General features: G+C 41.1%; 1 protein-coding gene across 1 annotated transcript in view; it reads right to left on the minus strand.

Annotated features, from left to right (window-relative positions):
• Positions 1 to 15,142, minus strand: part of LOC117531945 (calcium permeable stress-gated cation channel 1-like) — a 50,994-nt gene extending 35,852 nt beyond the window's left edge. Inside the window, 1 exon segment of the mRNA XM_034195132.1 lies at positions 15,096 to 15,142. The gene's annotated coding sequence lies outside the window, so the exon portion shown is untranslated.
• Between the last annotated feature and the right edge of the window lie 1,015 nt (positions 15,143 to 16,157).

Here is a 16,157-nt window from a genome sequence, read left to right on the forward strand (position 1 = left end):
AGACAAGGCAGCTCTAAAAAAAGCAAGGGTCAAACTGTCCCGGGCCATCAGAGAGGCAAAGCGCGCACACGGTAAGAACATCCACAGCCACTTCAGAGACAGGGGAGACACATGGCGCATGTGGCAGGGCATCCAGGCCATCACCAACTACAGGGAAACACCACCTGCCTGTGACGGTGATGCCTCCCTTCCAGATGCGCTGAATGACTTCTACGCTCGGTTCGAGACACAGAACAGTGTGGCAGCGAGGAAGACCACCCCTCCTCCTGATGACCAGGTGTTGTGCCTTACAGCAGCTGAAAGCTGCTGGACCAGCCACATTCCTGGTAGAGTGCTCAGGGAATGTGCAGACCAGCTAACAGATGTCTGCACTGACATCTTCAACATCTCCCTGAGCAGTGCCACCATCCCAATGTGTCTCAAGGCAACCACCATCATACCTGTGCCAAAGAAGTCTTCAGTGTCCTGCCTCAATGACTACTGTCCCGTCGCACTCACATCCATCATCATGAAGTGCTTCGAGAGGCTTGTCATGAGGCACATCAAGACCCTGCTGCCTCCTTCACTAGACCCTATGCAGTTTGCGTACTGTCCCAACCGCTCAACAGACGACGCCATATCCACCACCCTTCACCTGGCGCTCACCCATCTGGACAACAGAGACACTTATGTTCGAATGCTGTTCATAGACTTTAGTTCAGCATTCAACACAATCATTCCCCAGCACCTGATCAGGAAGCTGAACCTACTGGGCCTGAACACTTCCCTCTGTACCTGGACCCTGGACTTCCTGACTGGGAGACCTCAGTCAGTGCGGATCAGACCTAACACCTCCAGCACCACCATGCTGAGTACTGGGGCCCCCCAGGGCTGTGTGCTCAGTCCACTGCTGTTCACTTTGCTGACTCACGACTGTGCAGCAATCAGTGCACAGCTCGAACCACATCATTAAGTTTGCAGATGATATGACTGTGGTGGGTCTCATCAGCAAGAATGACGAGTCAGCATACAGAGAGGAAGTGCTACGGTTAATGGACTGGTGCAGAACCAACAACCTGTCTCTGAACGTAGACAAGACCAAAGAGATGGTTGTTGACTTCAGAGGGACAAGGCATGATCACTCTCTACTGCACATCGACAGCTCTGCTGTGAATATCGTCAAGAACAACACGTTTCTTGGGGTTCACCAGGCAGAGGATCTCACCTGGTCCCTCAACACCAGCACCATAACCAAGAAAGCCCAGCAGCGTCTCTACGTCTTGCAAAGGCTGAAGAAGGCACATCTCCCACCTCCCATCCTCACCACATTCTACAGAGGAACCATCGAGAGCATCCTGAGCAGCTGTATCACTGCCTAGTTTTGGAACTGCACCGTATCAGATCGCAAATCCCTGCAGCGAGTAGTGAGGATGGCTGAGAACATCATTGGTGTCTCTCTTCCCACCATCACAGACATTTACACCACACGCTGCATCCGCAAAGCAACCAGTATTGTGGATGATCACACACACCCCTCACGCTCTCTCTTCACCCTCCTACCGTCTGGAAAAAGGTACCAAAGCATCCGGGCCCTCACATCCAGACTGTGCAACAGCTTCTTCCAGCAAACAACCAGACTCCTCAACAATCAGAGTCTGGTCTGAACAGTCACACATATTTCAGTGACTGGACTGAACACGCACACGCACGCACACACACACACACACACACACACACACACACACACACACACACACACACACACACACACACACACACACACACACACACACACACACACACACACACACACACACACACACACACACACACACACACACACACACACACACACAATCTCATCTTTTAAGAGTGCAATGCTTATGGTCAATAACTGCTACTATGCTTTTCACTTTATAAAAATGGTCACAACTGCACTTTACTGCATACCTGTATTTATTATGGTTTATCGTGATAAACCATAATAATATTCTTTGTAGCACCTTTGGTCCTGGAGGAATGTTGTTTCATTTCACTGTGTATATGGTTGAAATGACAATAAATCTACTTGAACTTGAAATATTCCTCCATTTCTCTTTAGGCCAGTTGATGTGTTTTTTGACAAATTGTAACCTCTTCTGCACATGTCTTTTATTTAACAGAGGGACTTTGTGGGGGATTCTTGCAAATAAATTAGCTTCACACTGGCGTCTTCTAACTGTCACAGCACTTACAGGTAACTCCAGTCTGTCTTTGATCATCCTGGAGCTGATCAATGGGTGAGCCTTTGCCATTCTGGTTATTCTTCTATCCATTTTGATGGTTGTTTTCCATTTTCTTCCACGCGTCTGTTTTTTTTTTTTTTTTGTCCATTGTAAAGCATTGTAGATCATTGTAGATGAACAGCCTATAATTTTTTGCACCTGCGTATATGTTTTCCCCTCTCCAATCAACTTTTCAATCAAACTACGCTGTGTTTCTAAACAATGTCTTGAACGTCCCATTTTCCTCAGGCTTTCATTGAGAAAAGCATGTTCTCTCTCTCTCTCTCTCTATATATATATATATGTGGTATTTCACACATTTTAATTTGTTTGTTATTTCAAATACAAAAACTTCTCAATGTAGAAATTTCTAAAATTATGAAAGAATGATTCATTCATTCAAAATGTCTAAAATTCTCTTCCTCAAACTAAGCAAATCTCTGCAACATGATACACATTAGTTAAAAATATAAAAGGCAAGATGATAGGTTGCATAAGTAATGGGCCCCTTTGGTATACTATGTCAGGGTTTGGGCTTCTGGGATGTGTTTTTTTGTCTTATGCATTTGAGTGTTTTGTTCAGATCATGTTCTGTGTGGTGATTTTTCTTGTCTGTCTTTTTCTGCTTGGGGTTTTCTGTCTCTGTTTCTCTTGTCTGTCATTTGGTGCTCTGTGGTGGGCGTTTCCCACTGTCTTTCCACGCCCACACCCTGGCTCTTTCCCTCACACCTGTTCCTCATCTTCTGCTCATCACCTCTCTGTATTTAAGCCTCACCTTGCTCACTTTTTTCCCTTTTAGATAGTTGTGCTCCATGCCTTTATTTTGAGTCTTGTGCTTTGTATTTTTCTCATCCTGCTTGCTTCCCAGTGTTTTTTCATGACCACCTGCTTGTTTTTTGGACCATGTCTCTGCCTGATGAACATGTTACTGTTGTTTAATGTGAACTGCATTTTTGTGTACCAAACCCTGCTTGTTACTCCAGTAAAGTTTTATGCACAAATCCACTCTGTCTGAGCCAAGCAATTGTGTCCAGCCATTTCATGTTGCAAAGCCTGAAATAATAGTTTTGCTCAAATGTTTACATTCCCTGGCAGAATTTTTGATTTTTTTATTTTTTTTTTTTTGGCCATTATCAGTGGCAGTTTTACCATCAGAGCCTCGTCCACAACTACCACAAAAGATTCCAAGCTGTCATTGATGTTAAAGGGGGCAACACAGGGGGATGTAAACTTTTTATCAGGGTCATGTGGGTAGTTTCTGTTGTCATTATGATTTAAAAAGAGTAAAAACAGTTGTTTTACAATAAATGGCTTCATTCAACCACTAACCATGAGTGATTTTTTTTTTAAATCATTCATATTCTCTGAAAAATGGCTAAAAAAGTCAAATGTTCTGCCAGTACATATAAACTTTTGAGCCCAACTGTACCTGTAAATCACTTTTATTGCCATTATTGTACAGCGATGTCAGGGGATGGATACATGAACATTTCCATGTCACTGAATATGTCTTGGATTTTATTTACATCAGTTATGAATAAATACAAATAGTATGGCACTCTATGGTAAATTTGTGTGGAGTAGACAGTTCTCAAAAATTGCGTGACTGTGCAAGAAGAAGAGTGAAGAAAGCCACCAAGACACCCAGACAACCCAGAAGAAGTTACAGGCTTCTCTGGCTGTGACTGGAGAAATTGTGCACAGTGCATGTTTTGCATTTTGTATCACCAGTTATACAGCTTCATGATGAGGTGGCACAGAGGAGGGTTTTCTGTCACCAAAACATCAAATTGAGACTTGCATCTCAGATGTACCTTCTGGCAAACTGTAGCTGAACCTCCAGGTTTTCTTAAGAAAATCCTCCTCTATATTTTTATGTATGTTCTGTGTGTGTGTGTGTGTGTGTGTGTGTGTGTGTGTGTGCCAACAAACTGACTGGTAGACATGACCTTGGACCCAATATTGACTTTTTAACTGGGTAATTCCACAACCCACCTACACACTGCATATGCATCACGTTCTAAAGTCATTTATCCCCACGTTGATCCTGGTGTGCAGTTGAGTGTCTTGCATGACCAACCCAGTCTCACGGATTGGCGTAATTCAGCATCACAAAATATACATTAATCTATTGGTTCGTCATATTGTCACAAAAAGTGCAAAATTTTTGTCATGGCAGCACCAATTCATTCTAATTTATTCCGTGATGGCTACACTTAATTAGAAGTGCAGCGGGGGGGTGGGGGTGGTTAGGGTTAGGTTATGGTTAAGGTTAGGGTTGGGGGTAGGAGTAGGGTTAGTAATAGGGACTTTAAAAACCCCCGTCACGAAAACTTGAATAATTTCGTGAGGGCAGGATAAAAAGAAAACCTGTGAGACTGAGCTGGTATGACAGTACGCTGACACTGTGTGGGTAAATAGGTGAATGTGAGGCATCTTGTAAAGCGCTTTGACCTTCTGGTTAAGATGGAAAAGTGCTACAGAAATGCTGTCCTTTTACCACGTTTTGGCAAAATGTAGTTAACAACTAAAATTTTGACCTATGATCCAGAAGACCTTCTATTTATTTAGTTAGTTTATATCACACCAAATCACAACAAAGCTGCCTCAAGGTGCTTCACACAAGTAAGGTCAAACCTTACCAACCCCTAGAGCAAGCACACAGGTGACAGTGGTAAGGAAAAACTCCCTCTGGTGATATGAGGAAGAAACCTCAAGCAGACCAGACTCAAAGGGGTGACCCACTGCTTAAACCATTCTACCAAAAAGGTTTACAATACAGAACACACACTGTTGGATCTGTTCCTACAACGGAGTCCATCCCCAATGACTGACGGTTGGCAAATCCAATCATGTCCAGCACTGCAGACCCCACGTTCATATGTGTCACTTTTTGTAGACATTGGAGTGAAGGAAAAAAAAAAAAAATCAAAACTTTGGCCACTGACCCCAATGGGGTTAACCGCTTTCCACATGTCAGGTTTGGTGGAAATCATCCAAAGAACCTTGGAGGGACAGGGGAACAAACAGACCAACAATGCTCATGTGGCATAATTTTACAGAAATCAAAGCAATTTATAATAAATTTCAATGTGAAGTAAATTCAGCAAATTTTTGAAATATCAAAAGGGATGACACCTTTAAGAGATTAATCTTTAATGAAAACATTTATTTTTTGTTGACTGTGTAACCAGATATCTGACTTATAGTTTCAGCTCTACTGCAGTCCAGGTTCAGAAACCAACATAAGTAACTTGATAAATGTTGTGAATCTAAAAGCTGAGATGAGCTCATTGGCCTGTTTGAACATCTGGTTGAGGTTTGGGGTTTACTGCCACTCTCTGCCTGGAGATGCATGCAGAGGAAATGACACCAACATGACCGCAGAATGGAGGTCTGAACCATCTGTCCTGCAGTGGTGCACACACACACACACACACACACTCCATCTCAATCATTGCAAACCTGACATCCAACTGCTCGCCGTGTTTGTGCACCTCACAAAACAGTGCAGTTGACAAAAGCTCTACATCAATAACACCGTTTCACATGAAACATGATGCCGTAACATGTTGTGAGAGTGATGCAGTACGTGTGCCATGTTCATTGTTAAACCTGCCTTAGAATGAAGACCAGAGTGTGACATCAAACTCTCCAAAATGGCACAAGAACCTTTGTGAGATTTCTCACTGCATCAGTGACATTACTCCCTGAGAAGGCGCTCCATCACAGTGACACCACTTCGCTGTGCAACGGGAAGATACAACAGGATGCCTGCTGCAGCCGAGCTGATGAATGGCCACGTCCAGCATCCAGACTGCAAAACGCTACCGTTAGCAGGCGACATTCAAACCATCTGCATCTCTCACCGTGAGGCTGGATCACACAGAAAATCCATAGTACACAGGACAGGATTGTGTTTCTACAGCAGCTGGCAAAGATGAAGCACTTATCACATATCCTCTCTGCAGGAACTAATTATGCAAAACTAGACTGTGCAAAAGAAGACTTAGAGTGTGCAGAAACCTCTGCAAACAAATTTACAAATCAAATTTACAACCCAGCTGTTGTTATGAGACATATTTTGAAATTTTTATCTTATTTACAAATGAGAAGAAATTTCACACTAGAATTCGGAGACTTCCTTTAATTTTTTATTTTTTTTTTCCCACCAAGGTGTTGTAAAGCCAAAAAGCAAAAGCGGAGCTAAACACAACTGGAGCACAACTGAACCTTTGATGAACATTGTCAATTGATGAGGTATGTGGGCAGTTACTATTGTGAGGGGCAACAATTTCACAGGGGTGGACTCGTGCACGAAACATGTACACACAGCCAGCCCAGCCGTGACGACAAGGAACCCGAAAAGCTCAGATTATAACAGACACAGAGGGAGTGCTGCTTCATTCTCGGCGTAGGACACTTACTTCTTTACAAAGAAAAAAATGTTTCAGGCTGCTTTATCAATATTCAACTAAACATAAGATGAGTAATGTTTGAGGTTTTTGGGGTCAAAGATCAAGGTCACAGTTAAAGGTGAAAATATTGGTCCAATGCAAATTTTTAAAAGGCCATAAGCCTTTAATGAAACAGAGATGACAGACCTGAAGTTAGAGGAATAGGAAGTCATAGGTTCAAAGTTTCTTTTTAAAATAATACCAATAATATAATAATAATATATAATATAATAATATAATACAATATAATATAATATTGTATATAATACAATAATATAATATAATAAAATAATACCATCAGAAGGTCATATCAAGGTCACTCAAATTGTATTCACTTGCAGTGACTTAACACTGTCATAAAGACCCATAAATGCTATCAGACATGAACAGGAAGTCATATATGGACTACCACAGTATACCATCAAATTTGACCTTGAAGACTGAAACCAAACTTTGATCACTTACAGTAACTTAATAGCATTAAATGGACCTATAATTTAACATGAATAGGAAGTCATTTTCCACAATATACAATTGCATTTGACCTTGAGTAACCTCAAAGTTCACAGTCAGGGTTCATCACTTATTATGAATAATGGTGCCAAATCAGTCCACTGTTATTACTGAACAGAAAATCATACATGAATTTGCAAAATATGCAATTACACAGCACTGGTCCTTGAACTTGCTACATTAATCAAACATAAATAAAGAGACTCATTGGATGAGCTTGATTCAATTTTGTACACAATTTACATCTAAAAAATATATATGTGGCCCCAACTCAGAGTACATCAATGAAATATAATTTAATTTGAGTTGGGGCTACATATATTTATTAGATGGATGTCCTGCCCAAAATTAAACTGAATTCATCCAATGAGTTTTTTGTTGTTGTTGTTGTTGTTGAGTTTATATTGCCCTATATTGAGAAACTCCATTAAAGTGTGTAAATTTTCACTCATAATATTCTATGAGAATACAGCTACTATGCTTCAAATGTGTCAATCAAACCAAAATTAGTCCTTTACGAGGTCTGTTAGAAAAGTATCGGACCTTTTTATTTTTTGCAATAACCTTATGGATTTGAATCACATGTGATTGCATCAGCCAAGCTTGAACCTTCGTGCGCATGCGTGAGTTTTTTCACGCCTGTCGGTTGCGTCATTCGCCTGTGAGCACGCTTTGTGGGAGGAGTGGCCCAGTCCCCTCGGTGGATTTTCATTGTCAGGAAAATGGCCGAGCAACTGCCGCTTTGCTGCATCAAAATTTTTTCAGAAACTGTGAGAGACAGCCAGGTGGACACCATTCGGAAACTTCAGATGGTTTTTGGTTAAGATCTTATGGGCATCACACAGATTAAGGAGCATTACAACTGGATTAAAGATGGCCCACAGTGGCTGAGGGCGCGCCGCGCTTCGAGCGGCCATCGAAAGGCTGAAACGACCAGGTCATTTCCAAAGTGAAGGCTGTGTTGATCCGGGACATCGTCTGACTACCAGAGGAATGGCAAGAGAGGTGGACATAGCACTTTTTCGGCACATTACACTGTTACAGGAGATTTTGTAATGAAAGACATGCGGCGGAATTCACGCATCAGGACGGAGCTGCTAATGGCGCAGAACAAAAAGCACCTCCGTGTTGGAAGTCTCATGGGACAGCCCAGCTCTTCCACCATTCGGAAGATTCAGACGGCTTTGGTTGGCTTTTCAGTCGAGTGAGTATCTGAGAAATTGTCGAAGAGCTGAGCATGTCACATGTCCTGTGAGACCAACACGGAGGTGCTTTCGTTCCGCGTCATTAGCGGCTCCGTGGCGAATTCCTCCGCTCCTGTTTTCATGACAAAATCTCCTTTAACAGTGGAATGTGCCGGAAAAGTGCTATGTCCACCTTTTCTGCCATTTCTCTGGTAGTCAGACGACGTCCCGGATCAACACAGCATTCAGTTTGGAAATGATCTGGTCGTTTCAGCCTGTAGATCACCGCTCGGAGCACGCGCACCCTCCGCCATTGTGTGCCATCTTTAAACCGGCTGTAACACTCCTTAATCTGTGTGATGCCCATAAAATCGTCCCTGAAAGCCATCTGAATTTTCTGAATGGTGTCCACCTGGCTGTCTCTCACAGTTTCGGGAAAAATTTGATGCAGCGCTGCTCCAGCCGTTCAGACATTTTCCTCACAATGAAAATACGACGAGGGGGGAGGACCAGTGCTCACTCAAAGCGTGCTCACCAAGCCGGTTCTGTAGTGTGGTGGATGTGGTGAAGTGCAACACCAACACATGCTCCCAGACCTCATCTAATAGCGGATGAATCTGGGCGTTTTGAACCAATACCATGGTAACACTTCACTTTCTCAGTGTCAAATTGCAGCCCATAGAAAAGTGTAACTTGCGAATGATTTGACGCCAAAAGAAAGACCACATGGGCAGAACTTCCTGACATATGAGAACAACTATGCAAGAACACCCAGAAACAGGGGGTCTACAGTGCTGATGTTTATCAGTGACATCACCGGAGGTGTATGCCTTTGCAATCAGCGTAGTAACCATGTAATGTTTGTATGTGTATTAGTATGAGATCCAAAGCATATTGTGTGCTAAGGCAAGTGCAGTGGGCCTAGGGAGCAGAAGAAGACATTTGATTTTGGGTGGTATCAGTCAATGGTTAATTTTCTATTCCAACTTCCAAGTCCAGTTAAGGGTCACGGGGGGTTGGAGCCTATCCCAGCTGTCACTGGGTGAGAGGTGGGGTACACCAGTCCATTGTAGGGCCATTATTGAATCCCCACCCCCAACATTTCTGATCAAAAACTTTATTCAGTTTTGCCACATTTTATGTTACAGCCTTAATCCAAAATGGATGAAATTCATTTTTCCCCCTCAAATGTCTACACACAATACACCATAATGACAATGTGAAAAATGTTTTTAGGAGATTTTTGCAAATTTATTAAAAATAAACTAATAAATCACAAGTAAATAAGTATTCACAGCCTTTGCAATGAAGCTCAAACGTGAGCTGAGGCGTATCCTGTTTCCACTGATCATGCTTGAGATGTTTCTACAGCTTAACTGGAGTCCACTTGGGGTAAATTCAGTTGATTGGACATGACGTGGAACGACACACCTGTCTACATATAAGGTTGCACAGTTGACCGTGCGTGTCAGAGCTCTGAGACAGGATTGTCTTGAGCCACAAATCTGGGGAAGGGTACAGAAACATTTCTGCTGCTTTGAAGGTCCAAGTGCACAGTGGCCTCCATCATCTGTAAATGGAAGAAGTTTGGCTCCACCAGGACTCTTCCTGGAGCTGGCCGCTCGTCTAAACTGAGCGATCAAGGGAAAAGGACTTGGGTTTGATAAGGTTAGATCTTACCTGTGTGAAGCACCTTGAGGCAGCTTTGTTGTGATTTGGCGCTGTATAAATAAATTAATTAATTAATTTAATTAAACATCGAAAACCCCATTTAACGTATATTTTACATTATATCTTCATCAAACGTGCCCCAATCACTCTTATATTTGAAAGTGATGTGCAGTCTGGAACTCACTATCGCCTGACAAAGTCTGATCACATTTGACAAATACCCAGTCAGCAGAGAGACTTGTGGATAGTTTAAACGCAGTGCTCAAAACTACACTCGACATGATTGCACCACCTGTGTTAAAACCGCGCTCCCCCAAATAACAGTCACCTTGGTTCAACGATTATCTGTGTGACCTCAAGCATAAAGTAAGAGGTCTAGAACGGAAATGGCGTTGTTCAAAATTATAAGTATTTCACCTTGCGTGGCGTGATGCTATCTTAGACTATAAGCATGCATTACTGGCTACAAAGCAGACTTACTACTCTGATTTGATCAACAAAAACAAGCATAACTCAAAGTTCTTGTTCGACACGGTGGCAACACATATGCATGGACAACCACCTGTAGTTCACTCTCCTTTTACAGCACAAGATTTCCTGGATTACTCTGAGAAGAAAATAGAAGACATCAGGTTAAACATATCCCAGCATGCCTTAACCCAGCCATTACACCCTGCTACTGAGGTGGGCACCACCACTGAGGTATTACCTAGATTTACAGAATTTGACAGTATCTCACTAGGCATGTTGACAAAACTCGTAATGTCAACAAAAAGCACAACCTGTTTATCTGATCCTATACCAACAAAACTGTTTAAGGACCTGTGGCTCACTCTTGGGCCGACTGTGCTGGAAATTATTCATCTTTCTTTAACTTCTGGATCTGTTCCTAAATGTTTCAAATCTGCAGTGATTAAACCATTACTTAAGAAACCTAATCTTGACCCTAGTGTGTTGACAAACTATCTGCCGATATCAAATCTATCATTTTTCTCTAAAATTCTGGAAAAAGTGGTGTCACGGCAGCTCGTAGACTATCTTACTAAGAATAATCTCTTTGAGGCACTGCAGTCTGCTTTTAGAAAATATCATTCCACAGAGACGGCTCTCACTAAAGTGGTGAATGATCTTCTGCTTACAATGGATTCGGACACCACTACGGTTCTGTTGCTGTTAGATCTCAGTTCTGCATTTGATACAGTGGATCATCATATTCTACTTGATAGGCTGGAAAATCATTTTGGGATTACTAGGAGTGCCCTTGCATGGCTCATACTTGACCAGTCGTTCTTACTGTGTTTTGCACAGTAACACGACCTTTAACCTTAGTGACATGAAATTTGAGGTTCCACAGGGGTCTGTCTTAGGCCCTCTGCTTTTCTCCCTTTATATAGCACCCCTTGGGCACATATTGCGGCATTTTAGGATTACCTTTCACTGCTATGCAGATTATGCTCAGTTATACATGCCGATAACTGCTGGTAATCTTGTTCACATAAAATCCTTAGAAGATTGCCTTGCATCAGTGAGAAGTTGGATGTCTAGAAACTTCCTACTTTTAAACTCTGATAAGACTGAAATGATGGTTCTTGGTCTAGTGAGACATCGGCATCAATTTGACCAGTTAACGCTCAGCCTCGGCTCATGTGTCATACATCACACTGACAAAGTGAGGAACCTTGGGGTAATTTTTGATCTTTCGTTGTCCTTTGGCCTCCACATTAGAAATATTACTAGGACTGCTTTCTTCCACCTGCGAAATATAGCGAAGATTCATCCCATCCTGTCTATGGCTGATGCTGACACCCTGATCCATGCATTTATCTCATCTACATTGGACGACTGCAATGTTCTATTTTCTGGTTTACCGCAGTCTAGCATTAGGGGTCTCCAAATGCAGCCAGACTTTTGACACAAAGCAGAAAGTTTGACCACATTGCACCCATTTTGGCATCCCTTCACTGGCTTCCTGTCCCAGTGAGATCAGATTTTAAAGTTCTGCTACTAACCTATAAAATTATTCATGGACTGGCACCTCCCTAATTAAACCTTACGTACCAGCTCGGGCTTTGCGTTCTCAGGGTGCAGGACTATTTTGTGTCCCTAAGGTGAATAAGAAGTCTGCGGGTCACAGAGCTTTCTCTTATTGTGCCCCTGTTCTGTAGAATGATCTCCCTGCATCAATAAAACAGTCAGATTCTGTGGAGATTTTCAAGTCCAGACTAAAGACGCACTTATTTGGCTAGCATACTGGTACAGTTTTGTTTTACGCTTTTTACTCTTTTAATTCATTTTATTAGTAATTGGAGTGGGCTGCGGCCTCAACTTTACCTAAATTCTGGGTCTTTTAGTGAAGTTTAGGGCTAGTGGCCAGCGATCACCTTAGTATTTCTCTGTTTTTCTTGTTTAATGCTGGCAAATTATACAGTATTTTTTGTCTTTCTGATGCCTGATTCTGTTTTTTCTCTCTGTTTAAGGTGCAGCTCCATCCAGAGATGGGAGCTGTATTTGTGTTGGCGATCCTCCTGTCCTGTGCGGCAGTAGCATTTCTTGTATATTCGTCCGTGAATTGTTCTGTAATTTATGTTTGTAGCATGGCCCAAGCAGAGGGTTACCCCTTTGAGTCTGGTCTGCTTGAGGTTTCTTCCTCAGAGGGAGTTTTTCCTTACCACTGTTGCTCTGGGGGTTGGTAAGGTTAGACCTTTCCTGTGTGAAGCGCTTTGAGGCAACTCTGTTGTGATTTGGCGCTATATAAAGGAAATAATTGAAAATTGAAATTGTATTTTGTGTACATTTGAAAGTAATATTGAAAAGCCCATTTGATGTACATTTTGCATTATAGCTCAGTCAAAGTGCCTCAATCACTCTCATTTGTGACAATGAGGTTTTGAAGTTTGATCCGCATCTGATCCGTATTGCGGATTTAGATGATATATGATTTTAACATTTAAAAGCCCTTTTGATCCATATTTTGTATTATATTTTACCTTATGAAAAGTCACTTCTAACAGGACTTTGATATTGAAAATTTTTTCCAAGGTAAAAATTGGAATTGGAAAATAGTGGACGAGGTTTGCGCTCTTGTTTCCAAATATTTTCATGCCACTGTTATATGTACAAGACAAACAATACAAACAGGTCTTGCAGTGATTCTGACAGTCGTGGGTTTCTGACATCATGTTGAGCTCTGTGCACCCGCAGAGCAACACAGGGAACAAAGAGATTTCATGTTTTAGCTGTTTAACACGTTTGACGATACTGCAATAAAGAAATGTGATTAAAGGGCAGCAGTTTCAGCTTTTCTTCAAGCCCTTCACAAACATTATGTTATCTTCTGTGTGTGCACAACATCGCACTCACAACTGTGCAATCTTTTTTCAATCACAGCTTTGAGTATCCTGGGATTCTTGAAGACCCACATTTACAGTATTTGCTTGCTTCTCTTAAGAGGTTTTCTTCCTTGTGCATTTTTGGATTCAAATTTTAAAAAGTACACATCTGCACTGACAAAAGCAAAAAAGCTAAATAAATTGCTTCAGATGGCAACACAAATGAATTAGTTAAGATGCTGGCATAAATACTACTTTATAAGTTGGAGCAACTTAAACTGCTTCATATTATAACAAATGAATTATTAGGTTGGTGTAATAGTTCCCTTTTTCACTGTATTTTTACATGAGGCCAAAATATGGCCACTGTGTATTGTGAAGACTTTGTGTTTGTCCGTCTGTCCATCCATCTGTCTGTCTGTGCTCAGTATAACTCCAGTCCTATTACTGCCAGGGTCTTTAAATTCACAGAGAACATTCTTGGGACACAGACCTTCGACAAGTTCCAAGATGGCTAACCTTGACCTATTCTAAGAGGTTAAAAGGTCACATTCTTTCTACACACTCTTTCACTGACTACATGTTCATATGGCTGAGGGTACTTTAGCATTGCGTTCTATATTTTTTTTCATCATCAAAGTCAACATGGGGCAGGTTCAAATTGATGATACATTTTTTTTTTCCACACACTCATTAATTTTAATTACTTTGACTTAATTATTATAATTTGATTACTCAATACTATAGTTTGAGAAAAGTATGTCCGCCCATCTGTTTGTTCCCCTACTCCTTCCATGTCCATGGCCGATTTCTACCAAACTTTATATTGTAAGGCAATGGTGTGGTGGAAATTACATTTACAAGGCCAATAGTGCCTGTAGTTAAAGAATCACCCTAAAACGAATCATCTCTAACTACACAAATGTAAAACTGTTTTTACTAGTGTTTTGAAGTTATCTGTACCAGTTTAAATATATATATATATATATATATATATATATATATATATATATATTTGAAACTTTACATATACGTTCAAAGCATCCTATTATCGGTGCACAACAGCTTATCTCAAAACATTAAAAAGCATGAATTTATTGTTTAATAAATTAGTAAAACAATGTATTAATCAAATCATTCTTTTTTTTTTTAAGTATTGTAAGGTTTAGTGAAGTCAACAGGTCAAACCACCTGCTCCCTTAATGAGGTGTGTTTGTATGTATGTGTGTATTTGTTATTTCCTAAACGAAGCGCGGTGATTCAACACTGCGTAAATATAACGTCATAAAGCTTTCTTTGTGTGACACAGACCGCCTAAAGCAAGGAACAAAAGCTGCTGTTGTAAGGAGTGTTTGGGATGCGAAGACCTGACACGTTTCCAACAAAATCCTGACCAACACCAGAAAACAGAGTCACAGTGACGCACTTATTCACCTCACAATCACCGCGATTTCGTTTTATAAGCGTAAAAACATTTGATTTTGTATTTTTAGGAAGGTTATTATTGTGATTTTTATTTTAATCGGTGAGGTTTCAGTGGGATCCTGTGTTCTCACTGCAGCCCACACCTTCATCATCATCATCCAGCTCTGCAACTTCAGTGAAACGATTGCGCCACAAATTGCGCCGAATAAAGCCCACAGACCTCCATCACATCGGCCCTGAATAAAAGACGCAAGAAAAATGCGCATGGCTCACCTCTGAAATCTTCCTCGCCGCTTTTCGTCTGGTGGTGATGAGGAAGCTGATGATGCTCGTGTGTGTGTGTGTGTGTTTCTGCAACACAGACAAACGAGAAACTCCCACCTGCTCGGGGACTGTCTGACAATTCAACACCTGCTGTGAGCGCAGATTAAGGGAGCGTCGAGTTATGTCTCTTAATTTAAGAGGCACGATAAAATTAACATGCTGAAATTATTTATTTGTTTTTAAAATAAGATTCAGGATTAGACCACAATATGAGACAGATTACCTACAGAGGAATATAACAGCAAAACAATAAATGCAAATCCCCAATGTGAGAACACACTCAAATAATTGAGGCTGCACTGCCACCTATCGGAAAGTCACCATTCCTGCAAACATTAATCCAGATGTATTTAAAAAATAATGTTCTCTTTTAATTTAATTTCTTATCACCAGGTACAGCTATCAAGCTATATTTAAAGGCATAAACCAACACTAAAATTTCAATAATGTATAAAATCGTCATTTTTTTTTTTTTTGGAAGAACCCAGCGCACATCCGTGTCGAAAGCAACGATGTCTCAAAGCAAATTACTTTTTCTTGAATAGTTGGATGAGGAATAGGATAATGCAATGGTTAGGGTAATTTTTTTCTGAAACAAATACAAGTTTAAAAATGTGACCACTACTTCATGGCTCTTTCAGAAGCATTATCAGAGTTACAATATCGTACAATTCTGCAATGTCGCATCCTGTGTAAATGTGAATTAAGAGATGCAGAATCGTGAGATGGCGCTTACCAACCCATAATTAGCACTTATTTTCTCACAATGAAGATAAATCAGGGGAAACGTCAGAGCTAGTAGATTTTATTTTAGCTAGCGTTAAATACCATTTGTTCCAATTAGTTCTACTTATACGTTGCTGTCTGCCTTGGTTTCTAGTCTACACTAATGAAAAACAAGCAAACAAGCCAACAGCAGTGAAATATCGACGAAAATGTAATAAAACAAAATAATCAGTGCCTCCAGGCCAGCAGGTGGCGGTAATCATAGGATTCAGCGCTTTAATAACA

Source organism: Thalassophryne amazonica, chromosome 19, assembly GCF_902500255.1.
Source record: "Thalassophryne amazonica chromosome 19, fThaAma1.1, whole genome shotgun sequence".
NCBI lineage: Eukaryota > Metazoa > Chordata > Actinopteri > Batrachoidiformes > Batrachoididae > Thalassophryne > Thalassophryne amazonica.